Below are 15,790 nucleotides of genomic sequence, written 5' to 3' on the forward strand. Positions count from 1 at the left end.
AGCAGCAGCGCTATTAACAAAGGTGGAGTACAAAAAAAACAGTTATAGGGATCAAATAGGTAGAGGGCCCTGCCAAGAGATGCACTTTTGTAGTCAGCTCTTGAGAAGGTGATCAACAAACAGCTGGACTCTTAGGTTTACATGCTAAGGGGGTTCAGGGGATAGCAATGGAGGAGAGGAACTGGTATAAAGAAAGGTTAGCGTAGGTTGTATGCGTCCCTGAACAGTAGAGTCTTTAGGGAGCACTTGAAGCTTTTAAAACTAGAAGAGAGTCTTGTGGAGCGAGGCAGAGAGTTCCACAAGATGGGAGCCAGTCTGGAGAAGTCCTGTAAATACAGCTACTATGTTAATAGAGTGGATCTGTGGGGCTGTACGTGGTCTTAATAATCCAGAGCATACATCAAGGCTACAGCTTCTACAGCACCCCTCCGTAGGACACTTTTGAGCCTCTGTCATATTGTAGCACATCAGTGTCTGCTATAAACTAAGTTTTATGAAAAGTAAGGAGTGGTAGCCAAGCGCTAAGATAATCCCTTGTGCTGAGTACAAATAAAGGGTCTAACCAACCCCCAAAGGAAAGAACAGGTTTGATAGAATATGTACAGCGCCAATAAAGGCTAAGGGATAAATATAAACACTAAAAACGAAATATACCTGCTAAGGCTGAACAAGAATTTATTATAATTCAACAGTATTGGTACCAATAGATAAAATGAGTAAAAAACAGTAATTAAAACAGTTCTTAAAAGCAATGGTAAGGTGGAGTGTTGTGCTGATACACTCACAAAGTGCAAATAGCAATAGAATCCAAGGGGTGAAGAACTAAGATGGTGGAATCCACATTTGCTTGTGGATACACGAATGAACAAAATGTGTAAGCAGCATAAAAATGTATGCGACTTAAATGTGCAACATGATAGTGCAAATGTTGTGCAACATAAGTGAGAGTAATTGTGATCACTAAGTGTATAAAAGATAAGGAAAAAACAATTCACATCAAAAATACAAAAAATCACAATAAAATATAATATATTAATATATTAAAATATTAAAAAGTCCCGATGACACTGCAGTGCAAAAAATAGTAAATCACAGGTGAATAACTGCCATTGAGTGGCAAATGTGGAAAAAGGGTGGTATACCCACGGCAAAAAAGAAGAAATCCAGTGAAAAAACAAAAATGAAAATAAAAATCAAAAAACAAATACAAAAATGATGTTCAACAAAAGGTTAAAAAAGAACAAAAAAGAACAAAAAGAGTATTGTAATCCAAAAAACAGTAAATTAAAAGTCAATCACATGAAGGAACCTTGAATCCTGAGGGGAAGAGTTCCCAGGCGAATCCTTACAACGGTCAGCTCTTTGTCCAAAGTCCTAGAGATGTCCCTGTAAAAAAAGGAGTACCATAGCGTAACAAGTCCTCAAAGTGGTTAAAATAATTGGAATAATGCTTACCAACAGGTCTACGCGTTTCGGCCCCAAAAATAAGGCCTTTATCAAGACTGCTGAAGTGGTAAGCTGAGTGCCTTTAAATAACAGTGTCACTTAAGTGACCGGATATGGCTCTGGAATTCACTTCCGGTTTCGCCATAAGTAAAAAAGAGTTTAAACAGGGTATTTACCATGTTTAACATGTATAAACTGTCATATGGAGATAGAGTGATCTTGTATTTTATGTTTATATATGTGTCTTTGATATTTAGTATCATTTAGTTCACTATACCTTAAGCCCCTCATGATCATGATGTCACTTCCGGTTTACCGGAATAAACATTTTTTGCTGAATCTACGTTTTTGGTGGCCTCTGGTTATGAATACTAGTTAGAAGATATACTTCAAAGATGTGCTTTAGTATATTTACAGCTTAATCACCTATATTTTTGTGGTGACGATTTTGTCGTGATTTGATTGGTCGTGACATCATGATCCAATTCCTATGGTTCTATTGGTTTAGGGAAGAGGTGTGTGGGAAATAGTCCTTCTGATTGGGTGTTAAGATGTCAAAAAGTGTTTAAAGACAACAAGGGGACAGATTGTTTCGATAATAAAGGGGATATAAATCCAAATGCCCATTTTTATAATAAAGAAGCCCATTAGCTTATAAAAGAGCCGTTTTAAATGATTAGCCATTTCAAAATAGGGAACGGCTCTAGAGTGATTGGAGATAATATGTATGTCTTCTTCACTGTTAGTGCATAAATCATTATCTTGTCCCATACTATGTACTTTCTCCAATATATATAATGATAGACGATATGCTTTATATTGGATTATATGAGGTTTATTTTGCTCAGTAAACCAGTGCTGCTTAAGGTATTAATAAATGTTTTTAAGATACAGCAGCATAATAAGGGATATAATCCAATAGTAGCATAGTGGTAGAACAGTAGAACAGAGGAATCACTAATCCTATACATCCAATCACATAAATTTAATCAGGTTTAGGAGAAGAATACTTTAGCAGTGCGTCAGATTTATCTTACACTGTCTGGAAAAGGGGCTGTGGTTATTACTAGGAAAAGAAAAAGTGAAAAAAATAATAAGTGTGAGAGAGACTTAATGGGGGTATATCTATATGTCTTGAGTTATAGTTTTATACATACTTATCACTGAGTTCAGTGGCCTCAGTGAATTCCATAGAGGAGGATGTGTTAATACCTCCTATCTATATCAACATAATAAAGTCATACATAAGAGACCTCTCAAATACTAAGGTCATTAGACGAGCAGTGATTGAGTGGGTCTGTACACTACCCAATAATTAGGAAGCTTGGTAGTGGCTACCAATAGATATTTGAGATATAAGAGAAACTCCTGTGGATCTCTAATGAGCAGAAAATGATGAACCTCTGAGGTGGATATAACTTATAAGACCAGATACCTGGACTATATATATTATAGCCCTAGAAATGTAGGGAGGATCTGACAGGGATAATATTGGATTCAGATTGAGGGGATAGTCTGATGCAAATTCTATAGTAAAAACTTCATTTGCCTTTAGGTCAGGGGTTAAGTGGTAATGGAAGCGGAGACTATTTTGGAGGGAAATGCTTAGTCAATCTACGTCTGAAGTATGTATTTCTCGTCAAAGCTTGGGAGTTTTAGATAGATACATTTAATAAGGATTCTGGAGAGCATCAAATCCAATGGTGTCATCGTACTGTTAGATATAGTCATAGACTAGAATAGATGGTTAAGATCCTCTCTATTGTTTAGACCTTTTGGATGTAGACTGTCCAACAGGAAGATCCATTTGGATTCAGCTTTGAGAAGACTTTTTTCAAAGTCGCCACCTCTCCAATTTTTTATAACCTTCTGTATGCCAGTATATTTCATATCTTTTATATTGCCGTTATGTTTAGTTGTAAAATGATTATAGAGAATTGTATCTTTATTCTGTTTCTCAATCAGCAATATATGTTCTCTTAGCCTATCTCTGAGGCTCCTTGATGTCTGGCCAATGTACTGGAGGCCACATGAACATTCAATTAGATATATAATCCCTTTGTCCTGGCATCTTATTAGATCTTTAATGTTAAATTCTTCTCCCGTCTGGTTTGATTTGAATTTTTTGGTCTTAGTTCCTCTTTTACATGCCTTGCATGTAGGGCACGGGTAAAAGCCTTTAATTGGTTTCCCCTGTATATCATATGTTCTTAGGTTGTTCTTCCGTTGTAGACTTGGCGCTAATTTGTTTTTTAAATTTCCTGTTTTTTTATAGATGAATTTTGGTTGATTTGGGAGTTTGTCTCCAATGACATCATCATTCTTCAACAGGTGCCAATGTTTTTTGAAGATCTTTTCGATGATGTACCGGTTACTGCTATATTCCGTGATCATAGATACATTTAGCAGTTCTTCTGTTTCCAATATTTTACGGTCTTTATACTTGGTTAACTCATTTCTCTCCATTTGTCGTGCTTCCTCTATTTTAAGATCCAGATGTTCCTCCTTATAGCCCCTTTCCATAAATTTTTGTTTTAATCTCTTCACTTGTTTTTCCCATGTGGTGATGTTAGAACAATTTTTTCGGACCCTTAAAAATTGGCTCTTTGGGATATTATTTTTCCATTTTTCATGGTGACAGCTCTCGTAATGTATATAGCTATTGCTGTCAACTGATTTAAAGTGTGTAGATGTTTCCCATTTGCCTTTTTTAACTTCTATTTTTAGGTCCAGAAAAACAATTTCTTTTGGACTCCATGTATAAGTGAACTTTAGATTTAGAAGGTTCTGGTTCATGATCTCTATTGTATACATAAGGTCCTGTATCGAACCTCTCCAGATGATCAGAATATCATCAATATATCTGCGGTACAAGACCAGGTCCGCGCCAGCTGGGCATGAGTCCCAGAAGATGCTCTCCCATTTTCCCATGTATAAGTTGGCATAGCTGGGCGCGAACCTGGTCCCCATGGCTGTACCGCAGATTTGTTGGTAGTAAATCCCCTCATTACAAAAGTAATTGTGTGTCAATATGTATTGGATACTATCCAATATGAACTCAGCCTGATCTTCTGGCATTAATGGATCTTTGTCCAAAAACCATTTTATTGCTTCACGACCCTCCTTGTGTGGTATACTTGTATACAAGGCCGCTACATCACAGGTCGCCATGATGTAACCTTCCTCCCATGGGATGTTCTCAAGGATGTTCAGAACTTGCGTGGAATCTCTTAAATACGATGGTAGAGATTTTACGTACTTCTGTAGATGTTGATCAACGTATTCTGACAAGTTACTTGTAAGAGATCCAATCCCAGAGATTATAGGGCGGCCAGGAGGGTCTATTAGGGTTTTATGTATCTTTGGCAGATGATACAAGATTGGTGTTATAGGGTGATTAATATCCAGGTATCTGTATTCTTTGTCATCCAATATCCCTGATGTCTTGGCTCGTTCTAGTAGTATTCTTAATTCTTTTTGGAAGTTGTCCACAGGATTCTGTCTGAGCCTCAGGTATGTTGTATGGTCACTTAGTAGGCGTTGGTTTTCTGCATTATATTTGTCCCTATCAAGGATGACAATCCCCCCGCCTTTATCAGCTGATTTAATGGTCAGTTGATTATTTGATTCGAGTTTTCTGATGGTCTCTTTATGTTGTTTGGATAAGTTTTCTTTTATCCTTTTGAGTCTCTTCTGTTTGATGTCTTTAATTTCCTTGGTAACCACAGTCTCAAAAGCCTCAATGGCATTTCCTTTGGCATAGGTCGGATAGAAGCTGGACTTTGGTTTGAGACCCGTATGTATATATGGGTCTTGAACGTCTGCTGTAGTGTAGCTCTTAGGGACCGTTGTTTCCAAAGGGGATCTCAAAAAATATCTCTTTAAAGTCAATTTTCTTATGAAGTCTTTAGTGTTAGTGAACGTTTGAAATTTGTCCAGACTTCTTGCTGGAGCAAAGGAGAGACCATATTTCAAGACTTCCCTCTCTTCTTTTTTAATGTCATAAGAACTGAGATTAAAAATGCCATCCCTGGTGATCCTATCAGCAGAATCGTTCGTTTTATTCTCCATGTTGGATGATGTAGGTGTCTCGATCACATCCTTATCATCAGCCTCTATATCTGTTTGTATACTTGTATTTATTACTCTAGTCTTTTTCTTTAGTTTAGTGCCACCACGTTTGCCTCTAGTTTTCCTTCTTTGTATTGTTCTTCCTCCTATTTCATCCGTTATTGTGATGTTTTGTCCTTCACTGTTGGTGGATTCATCTTTAAAAAATGTGACGATGAGGCAATTTGATTCAGAGAAGTGCCCAAATTGATGTCCACATCTGATTTCTCTCTGTTGGATTGTTCTCCATGTCTGACATTTGTATCAGGCTTGTTAGATCTTACTTTATCATGTGGTTCATATGGTCTTCTTCCTTGATCTCCATATGTTGTATCCCTCCTTTGTGTCCCGAAGTTGTCCTGATTTATGTGTCTTTGTCTTGGAGTGTGATAGTAATTGTTCTGTTCTTCTCTATAATTTTGAGAGTAATTTCCATTGTCTTCTCTATAGTGATGTCTCTGGGCCCCTCTTCTGTGATTCCATCGTGGATAGTTTTCATTACCATAGTTCTCATTGTTTCTATAATTGTTCCTATAGGACCTCTTTTGGGGAGCCGGTTCCCATGATTTTAGGGGACTGCCATATTGTCTATGGTAGGGTTCTGGTCTATAGTGTCGTGACTCCCCATAGTGTCTATCATCCCTTCTATAGTTATGTGGAACTTGATAGTTATCATAATAACCATCGGCATCGTTCCATTCGCGTCTAGCAGGGCTGTAATCTCTATGTAACCTGTCCCTTTGGTGTCTGTTCATGTAGGGTCTTGGATATTGATTTTTAGGTCTGTTGTATGCGGTTTGTTGTGTTTTCTGATATGCCCCTTGTGATTGGTCTCCAGACGCTCTACCCATATTTATATGCTGTGGTATGTCACCCCCTGTCTTGTTCTCAGTGGATTCAGAATTGGTTATCTCAGTTGTTTCATTATCGTGATTCTCACTTGCTCTTTTATCAAGTTCTCTCTTTAGCTTTTTAGTTTTCTTTGTAATTACATCTTCTCTGATCTTGGTGACTTTTCTAACTAAATTTGATTTCCTATCAGATATATCAATACCTGAACTCTCTAGGTTCATCAGTATCTGCTCATCTTCTTTTATCTCGCCATCAGTCTCCTGCATCAATTCTTCCCTATAATCTATAATGATGTTCATTAGAGAAATTGAAGCAGTGGCTAGAGCCTCAACCCATCTTGTGGAATATTTAGGTTTGCATATAGGAAAAGTACAATCTTTGGTGACTAGTAAACCCTTAGGAATGATATCGAGTTCAATACATTTTCTAAGGAATGATATGTCAGCCTTGTACTTGACTTCAGAAACCAATAATTTCTCCAAATTTTTGAAAATGGTCTGAACATCCAAACAATCATCTCCTCCTTTGTTATCCAGATATAGACTATCAAATTCTATCTCCTGTCGGAGTACACTAAAAGAGTCCATGATATGACTCGTGTTTATATTCAAAGCTGCTTGGATACAGGTTAGAAAAACAAATATATGAAAAGTAAGGAGTGGTAGCCAAGCGCTAAGATAATCCCTTGTGCTGAGTACAAATAAAGGGTCTAACCAACCCCCAAAGGAAAGAACAGGTTTGATAGAATATGTACAGCGCCAATAAAGGCTAAGGGATAAATATAAACACTAAAAACGAAATATACCTGCTAAGGCTGAACAAGAATTTATTATAATTCAACAGTATTGGTACCAATAGATAAAATGAGTAAAAAACAGTAATTAAAACAGTTCTTAAAAGCAATGGTAAGGTGGAGTGTTGTGCTGATACACTCACAAAGTGCAAATAGCAATAGAATCCAAGGGGTGAAGAACTAAGATGGTGGAATCCACATTTGCTTGTGGATACACGAATGAACAAAATGTGTAAGCAGCATAAAAATATATGCGACTTAAATGTGCAACATGATAGTGCAAATGTTGTGCAACATAAGTGAGAGTAATTGTGATCACTAAGTGTATAAAAGATAAGGAAAAAACAATTCACATCAAAAATACAAAAAATCACAATAAAATATAATATATTAATATATTAAAATATTAAAAAGTCCCGATGACACTGCAGTGCAAAAAATAGTAAATCACAGGTGAATAACTGCCATTGAGTGGCAAATGTGGAAAAAGGGTGGTATACCCACGGCAAAAAAGAAGAAATCCAGTGAAAAAACAAAAATGAAAATAAAAATCAAAAAACAAATACAAAAATGATGTTCAACAAAAGGTTAAAAAAGAACAAAAAAGAACAAAAAGAGTATTGTAATCCAAAAAACAGTAAATTAAAAGTCAATCACATGAAGGAACCTTGAATCCTGAGGGGAAGAGTTCCCAGGCGAATCCTTACAACGGTCAGCTCTTTGTCCAAAGTCCTAGAGATGTCCCTGTAAAAAAAGGAGTACCATAGCGTAACAAGTCCTCAAAGTGGTTAAAATAATTGGAATAATGCTTACCAACAGGTCTACGCGTTTCGGCCCCAAAAATAAGGCCTTTATCAAGACTGCTGAAGTGGTAAGCTGAGTGCCTTTAAATAACAGTGTCACTTAAGTGACCGGATATGGCTCTGGAATTCACTTCCGGTTTCGCCATAAGTAAAAAAGAGTTTAAACAGGGTATTTACCATGTTTAACATGTATAAACTGTCATATGGAGATAGAGTGATCTTGTATTTTATGTTTATATATGTGTCTTTGATATTTAGTATCATTTAGTTCACTATACCTTAAGCCCCTCATGATCATGATGTCACTTCCGGTTTACCGGAATAAACATTTTTTGCTGAATCTACGTTTTTGGTGGCCTCTGGTTATGAATACTAGTTAGAAGATATACTTCAAAGATGTGCTTTAGTATATTTACAGCTTAATCACCTATATTTTTGTGGTGACGATTTTGTCGTGATTTGATTGGTCGTGACATCATGATCCAATTCCTATGGTTCTATTGGTTTAGGGAAGAGGTGTGTGGGAAATAGTCCTTCTGATTGGGTGTTAAGATGTCAAAAAGTGTTTAAAGACAACAAGGGGACAGATTGTTTCGATAATAAAGGGGATATAAATCCAAATGCCCATTTTTATAATAAAGAAGCCCATTAGCTTATAAAAGAGCCGTTTTAAATGATTAGCCATTTCAAAATAGGGAACGGCTCTAGAGTGATTGGAGATAATATGTATGTCTTCTTCACTGTTAGTGCATAAATCATTATCTTGTCCCATACTATGTACTTTCTCCAATATATATAATGATAGACGATATGCTTTATATTGGATTATATGAGGTTTATTTTGCTCAGTAAACCAGTGCTGCTTAAGGTATTAATAAATGTTTTTAAGATACAGCAGCATAATAAGGGATATAATCCAATAGTAGCATAGTGGTAGAACAGTAGAACAGAGGAATCACTAATCCTATACATCCAATCACATAAATTTAATCAGGTTTAGGAGAAGAATACTTTAGCAGTGCGTCAGATTTATCTTACACTGTCTGGAAAAGGGGCTGTGGTTATTACTAGGAAAAGAAAAAGTGAAAAAAATAATAAGTGTGAGAGAGACTTAATGGGGGTATATCTATATGTCTTGAGTTATAGTTTTATACATACTTATCACTGAGTTCAGTGGCCTCAGTGAATTCCATAGAGGAGGATGTGTTAATACCTCCTATCTATATCAACATAATAAAGTCATACATAAGAGACCTCTCAAATACTAAGGTCATTAGACGAGCAGTGATTGAGTGGGTCTGTACACTACCCAATAATTAGGAAGCTTGGTAGTGGCTACCAATAGATATTTGAGATATAAGAGAAACTCCTGTGGATCTCTAATGAGCAGAAAATGATGAACCTCTGAGGTGGATATAACTTATAAGACCAGATACCTGGACTATATATATTATAGCCCTAGAAATGTAGGGAGGATCTGACAGGGATAATATTGGATTCAGATTGAGGGGATAGTCTGATGCAAATTCTATAGTAAAAACTTCATTTGCCTTTAGGTCAGGGGTTAAGTGGTAATGGAAGCGGAGACTATTTTGGAGGGAAATGCTTAGTCAATCTACGTCTGAAGTATGTATTTCTCGTCAAAGCTTGGGAGTTTTAGATAGATACATTTAATAAGGATTCTGGAGAGCATCAAATCCAATGGTGTCATCGTACTGTTAGATATAGTCATAGACTAGAATAGATGGTTAAGATCCTCTCTATTGTTTAGACCTTTTGGATGTAGACTGTCCAACAGGAAGATCCATTTGGATTCAGCTTTGAGAAGACTTTTTTCAAAGTCGCCACCTCTCCAATTTTTTATAACCTTCTGTATGCCAGTATATTTCATATCTTTTATATTGCCGTTATGTTTAGTTGTAAAATGATTATAGAGAATTGTATCTTTATTCTGTTTCTCAATCAGCAATATATGTTCTCTTAGCCTATCTCTGAGGCTCCTTGATGTCTGGCCAATGTACTGGAGGCCACATGAACATTCAATTAGATATATAATCCCTTTGTCCTGGCATCTTATTAGATCTTTAATGTTAAATTCTTCTCCCGTCTGGTTTGATTTGAATTTTTTGGTCTTAGTTCCTCTTTTACATGCCTTGCATGTAGGGCACGGGTAAAAGCCTTTAATTGGTTTCCCCTGTATATCATATGTTCTTAGGTTGTTCTTCCGTTGTAGACTTGGCGCTAATTTGTTTTTTAAAATTCCCTGTTTTTTTATAGATGAATTTTGGTTGATTTGGGAGTTTGTCTCCAATGACATCATCATTCTTCAACAGGTGCCAATGTTTTTTGAAGATCTTTTCGATGATGTACCGGTTACTGCTATATTCCGTGATCATAGATACATTTAGCAGTTCTTCTGTTTCCAATATTTTACGGTCTTTATACTTGGTTAACTCATTTCTCTCCATTTGTCGTGCTTCCTCTATTTTAAGATCCAGATGTTCCTCCTTATAGCCCCTTTCCATAAATTTTTGTTTTAATCTCTTCACTTGTTTTTCCCATGTGGTGATGTTAGAACAATTTTTTCGGACCCTTAAAAATTGGCTCTTTGGGATATTATTTTTCCATTTTTCATGGTGACAGCTCTCGTAATGTATATAGCTATTGCTGTCAACTGATTTAAAGTGTGTAGATGTTTCCCATTTGCCTTTTTTAACTTCTATTTTTAGGTCCAGAAAAACAATTTCTTTTGGACTCCATGTATAAGTGAACTTTAGATTTAGAAGGTTCTGGTTCATGATCTCTATTGTATACATAAGGTCCTGTATCGAACCTCTCCAGATGATCAGAATATCATCAATATATCTGCGGTACAAGACCAGGTCCGCGCCAGCTGGGCATGAGTCCCAGAAGATGCTCTCCCATTTTCCCATGTATAAGTTGGCATAGCTGGGCGCGAACCTGGTCCCCATGGCTGTACCGCAGATTTGTTGGTAGTAAATCCCCTCATTACAAAAGTAATTGTGTGTCAATATGTATTGGATACTATCCAATATGAACTCAGCCTGATCTTCTGGCATTAATGGATCTTTGTCCAAAAACCATTTTATTGCTTCACGACCCTCCTTGTGTGGTATACTTGTATACAAGGCCGCTACATCACAGGTCGCCATGATGTAACCTTCCTCCCATGGGATGTTCTCAAGGATGTTCAGAACTTGCGTGGAATCTCTTAAATACGATGGTAGAGATTTTACGTACTTCTGTAGATGTTGATCAACGTATTCTGACAAGTTACTTGTAAGAGATCCAATCCCAGAGATTATAGGGCGGCCAGGAGGGTCTATTAGGGTTTTATGTATCTTTGGCAGATGATACAAGATTGGTGTTATAGGGTGATTAATATCCAGGTATCTGTATTCTTTGTCATCCAATATCCCTGATGTCTTGGCTCGTTCTAGTAGTATTCTTAATTCTTTTTGGAAGTTGTCCACAGGATTCTGTCTGAGCCTCAGGTATGTTGTATGGTCACTTAGTAGGCGTTGGTTTTCTGCATTATATTTGTCCCTATCAAGGATGACAATCCCCCCGCCTTTATCAGCTGATTTAATGGTCAGTTGATTATTTGATTCGAGTTTTCTGATGGTCTCTTTATGTTGTTTGGATAAGTTTTCTTTTATCCTTTTGAGTCTCTTCTGTTTGATGTCTTTAATTTCCTTGGTAACCACAGTCTCAAAAGCCTCAATGGCATTTCCTTTGGCATAGGTCGGATAGAAGCTGGACTTTGGTTTGAGACCCGTATGTATATATGGGTCTTGAACGTCTGCTGTAGTGTAGCTCTTAGGGACCGTTGTTTCCAAAGGGGATCTCAAAAAATATCTCTTTAAAGTCAATTTTCTTATGAAGTCTTTAGTGTTAGTGAACGTTTGAAATTTGTCCAGACTTCTTGCTGGAGCAAAGGAGAGACCATATTTCAAGACTTCCCTCTCTTCTTTTTTAATGTCATAAGAACTGAGATTAAAAATGCCATCCCTGGTGATCCTATCAGCAGAATCGTTCGTTTTATTCTCCATGTTGGATGATGTAGGTGTCTCGATCACATCCTTATCATCAGCCTCTATATCTGTTTGTATACTTGTATTTATTACTCTAGTCTTTTTCTTTAGTTTAGTGCCACCACGTTTGCCTCTAGTTTTCCTTCTTTGTATTGTTCTTCCTCCTATTTCATCCGTTATTGTGATGTTTTGTCCTTCACTGTTGGTGGATTCATCTTTAAAAAATGTGACGATGAGGCAATTTGATTCAGAGAAGTGCCCAAATTGATGTCCACATCTGATTTCTCTCTGTTGGATTGTTCTCCATGTCTGACATTTGTATCAGGCTTGTTAGATCTTACTTTATCATGTGGTTCATATGGTCTTCTTCCTTGATCTCCATATGTTGTATCCCTCCTTTGTGTCCCGAAGTTGTCCTGATTTATGTGTCTTTGTCTTGGAGTGTGATAGTAATTGTTCTGTTCTTCTCTATAATTTTGAGAGTAATTTCCATTGTCTTCTCTATAGTGATGTCTCTGGGCCCCTCTTCTGTGATTCCATCGTGGATAGTTTTCATTACCATAGTTCTCATTGTTTCTATAATTGTTCCTATAGGACCTCTTTTGGGGAGCCGGTTCCCATGATTTTAGGGGACTGCCATATTGTCTATGGTAGGGTTCTGGTCTATAGTGTCGTGACTCCCCATAGTGTCTATCATCCCTTCTATAGTTATGTGGAACTTGATAGTTATCATAATAACCATCGGCATCGTTCCATTCGCGTCTAGCAGGGCTGTAATCTCTATGTAACCTGTCCCTTTGGTGTCTGTTCATGTAGGGTCTTGGATATTGATTTTTAGGTCTGTTGTATGCGGTTTGTTGTGTTTTCTGATATGCCCCTTGTGATTGGTCTCCAGACGCTCTACCCATATTTATATGCTGTGGTATGTCACCCCCTGTCTTGTTCTCAGTGGATTCAGAATTGGTTATCTCAGTTGTTTCATTATCGTGATTCTCACTTGCTCTTTTATCAAGTTCTCTCTTTAGCTTTTTAGTTTTCTTTGTAATTACATCTTCTCTGATCTTGGTGACTTTTCTAACTAAATTTGATTTCCTATCAGATATATCAATACCTGAACTCTCTAGGTTCATCAGTATCTGCTCATCTTCTTTTATCTCGCCATCAGTCTCCTGCATCAATTCTTCCCTATAATCTATAATGATGTTCATTAGAGAAATTGAAGCAGTGGCTAGAGCCTCAACCCATCTTGTGGAATATTTAGGTTTGCATATAGGAAAAGTACAATCTTTGGTGACTAGTAAACCCTTAGGAATGATATCGAGTTCAATACATTTTCTAAGGAATGATATGTCAGCCTTGTACTTGACTTCAGAAACCAATAATTTCTCCAAATTTTTGAAAATGGTCTGAACATCCAAACAATCATCTCCTCCTTTGTTATCCAGATATAGACTATCAAATTCTATCTCCTGTCGGAGTACACTAAAAGAGTCCATGATATGACTCGTGTTTATATTCAAAGCTGCTTGGATACAGGTTAGAAAAACAAATATATGAAAAGTAAGGAGTGGTAGCCAAGCGCTAAGATAATCCCTTGTGCTGAGTACAAATAAAGGGTCTAACCAACCCCCAAAGGAAAGAACAGGTTTGATAGAATATGTACAGCGCCAATAAAGGCTAAGGGATAAATATAAACACTAAAAACGAAATATACCTGCTAAGGCTGAACAAGAATTTATTATAATTCAACAGTATTGGTACCAATAGATAAAATGAGTAAAAAACAGTAATTAAAACAGTTCTTAAAAGCAATGGTAAGGTGGAGTGTTGTGCTGATACACTCACAAAGTGCAAATAGCAATAGAATCCAAGGGGTGAAGAACTAAGATGGTGGAATCCACATTTGCTTGTGGATACACGAATGAACAAAATGTGTAAGCAGCATAAAAATGTATGCGACTTAAATGTGCAACATGATAGTGCAAATGTTGTGCAACATAAGTGAGAGTAATTGTGATCACTAAGTGTATAAAAGATAAGGAAAAAACAATTCACATCAAAAATACAAAAAATCACAATAAAATATAATATATTAATATATTAAAATATTAAAAAGTCCCGATGACACTGCAGTGCAAAAAATAGTAAATCACAGGTGAATAACTGCCATTGAGTGGCAAATGTGGAAAAAGGGTGGTATACCCACGGCAAAAAAGAAGAAATCCAGTGAAAAAACAAAAATGAAAATAAAAATCAAAAAACAAATACAAAAATGATGTTCAACAAAAGGTTAAAAAAGAACAAAAAAGAACAAAAAGAGTATTGTAATCCAAAAAACAGTAAATTAAAAGTCAATCACATGAAGGAACCTTGAATCCTGAGGGGAAGAGTTCCCAGGCGAATCCTTACAACGGTCAGCTCTTTGTCCAAAGTCCTAGAGATGTCCCTGTACAGGGACATCTCTAGGACTTTGGACAAAGAGCTGACCGTTGTAAGGATTCGCCTGGGAACTCTTCCCCTCAGGATTCAAGGTTCCTTCATGTGATTGACTTTTAATTTACTGTTTTTTGGATTACAATACTCTTTTTGTTCTTTTTTGTTCTTTTTTAACCTTTTGTTGAACATCATTTTTGTATTTGTTTTTTGATTTTTATTTTCATTTTTGTTTTTTCACTGGATTTCTTCTTTTTTGCCGTGGGTATACCACCCTTTTTCCACATTTGCCACTCAATGGCAGTTATTCACCTGTGATTTACTATTTTTTGCACTGCAGTGTCATCGGGACTTTTTAATATTTTAATATATTAATATATTATATTTTATTGTGATTTTTTGTATTTTTGATGTGAATTGTTTTTTCCTTATCTTTTATACACTTAGTGATCACAATTACTCTCACTTATGTTGCACAACATTTGCACTATCATGTTGCACATTTAAGTCGCATACATTTTTATGCTGCTTACACATTTTGTTCATTCGTGTATCCACAAGCAAATGTGGATTCCACCATCTTAGTTCTTCACCCCTTGGATTCTATTGCTATTTGCACTTTGTGAGTGTATCAGCACAACACTCCACCTTACCATTGCTTTTAAGAACTGTTTTAATTACTGTTTTTTACTCATTTTATCTATTGGTACCAATACTGTTGAATTATAATAAATTCTTGTTCAGCCTTAGCAGGTATATTTCGTTTTTAGTGTTTATATTTATCCCTTAGCCTTTATTGGCGCTGTACATATTCTATCAAACCTATAAACTAAGTTTTATACTGCATAATGGTATGGAGAAGGATGACTAGTTTCTGGGGGGCCTTTAGGGCTCAGAGAAGACTGAAAGCTCTGTGTTCCAAGTGACCTCAGCAAAGGCAGCAGCAAACCTTAGACACGTCCACAATCATGTTTGGGTGAGACAGTGAAGATGTGGTTTTTTGAGGGAGGGTGTTGACCATGAGGCCTATTTATGAAATGTCTGTCGGACCTGATCCGACAGTGCGGATCAGGTCCGACAGACATCTCCTGAATGCGGAGAGCAATACACTCCTCGTATTCAGCATTGCACCAGCAGCTCTTGTGAGCTGCTGGTGCAACGCCAACCCTGCCGACTCGTGGCCGCCAGCAGGGGGTGTCAATCAACCCGATCATACTCAATCTGGTTGAATTCCGGCGATTCCTGTCCGCCTCATCAGAGCAGGCGGACAGGGTTATGGAGCAGCGGTCTTTAGACCG

The sequence above is a fragment of the Bombina bombina genome, chromosome 5 (assembly GCF_027579735.1).
Source record: "Bombina bombina isolate aBomBom1 chromosome 5, aBomBom1.pri, whole genome shotgun sequence".
NCBI classification, from domain to species: Eukaryota; Metazoa; Chordata; class Amphibia; order Anura; family Bombinatoridae; genus Bombina; species Bombina bombina.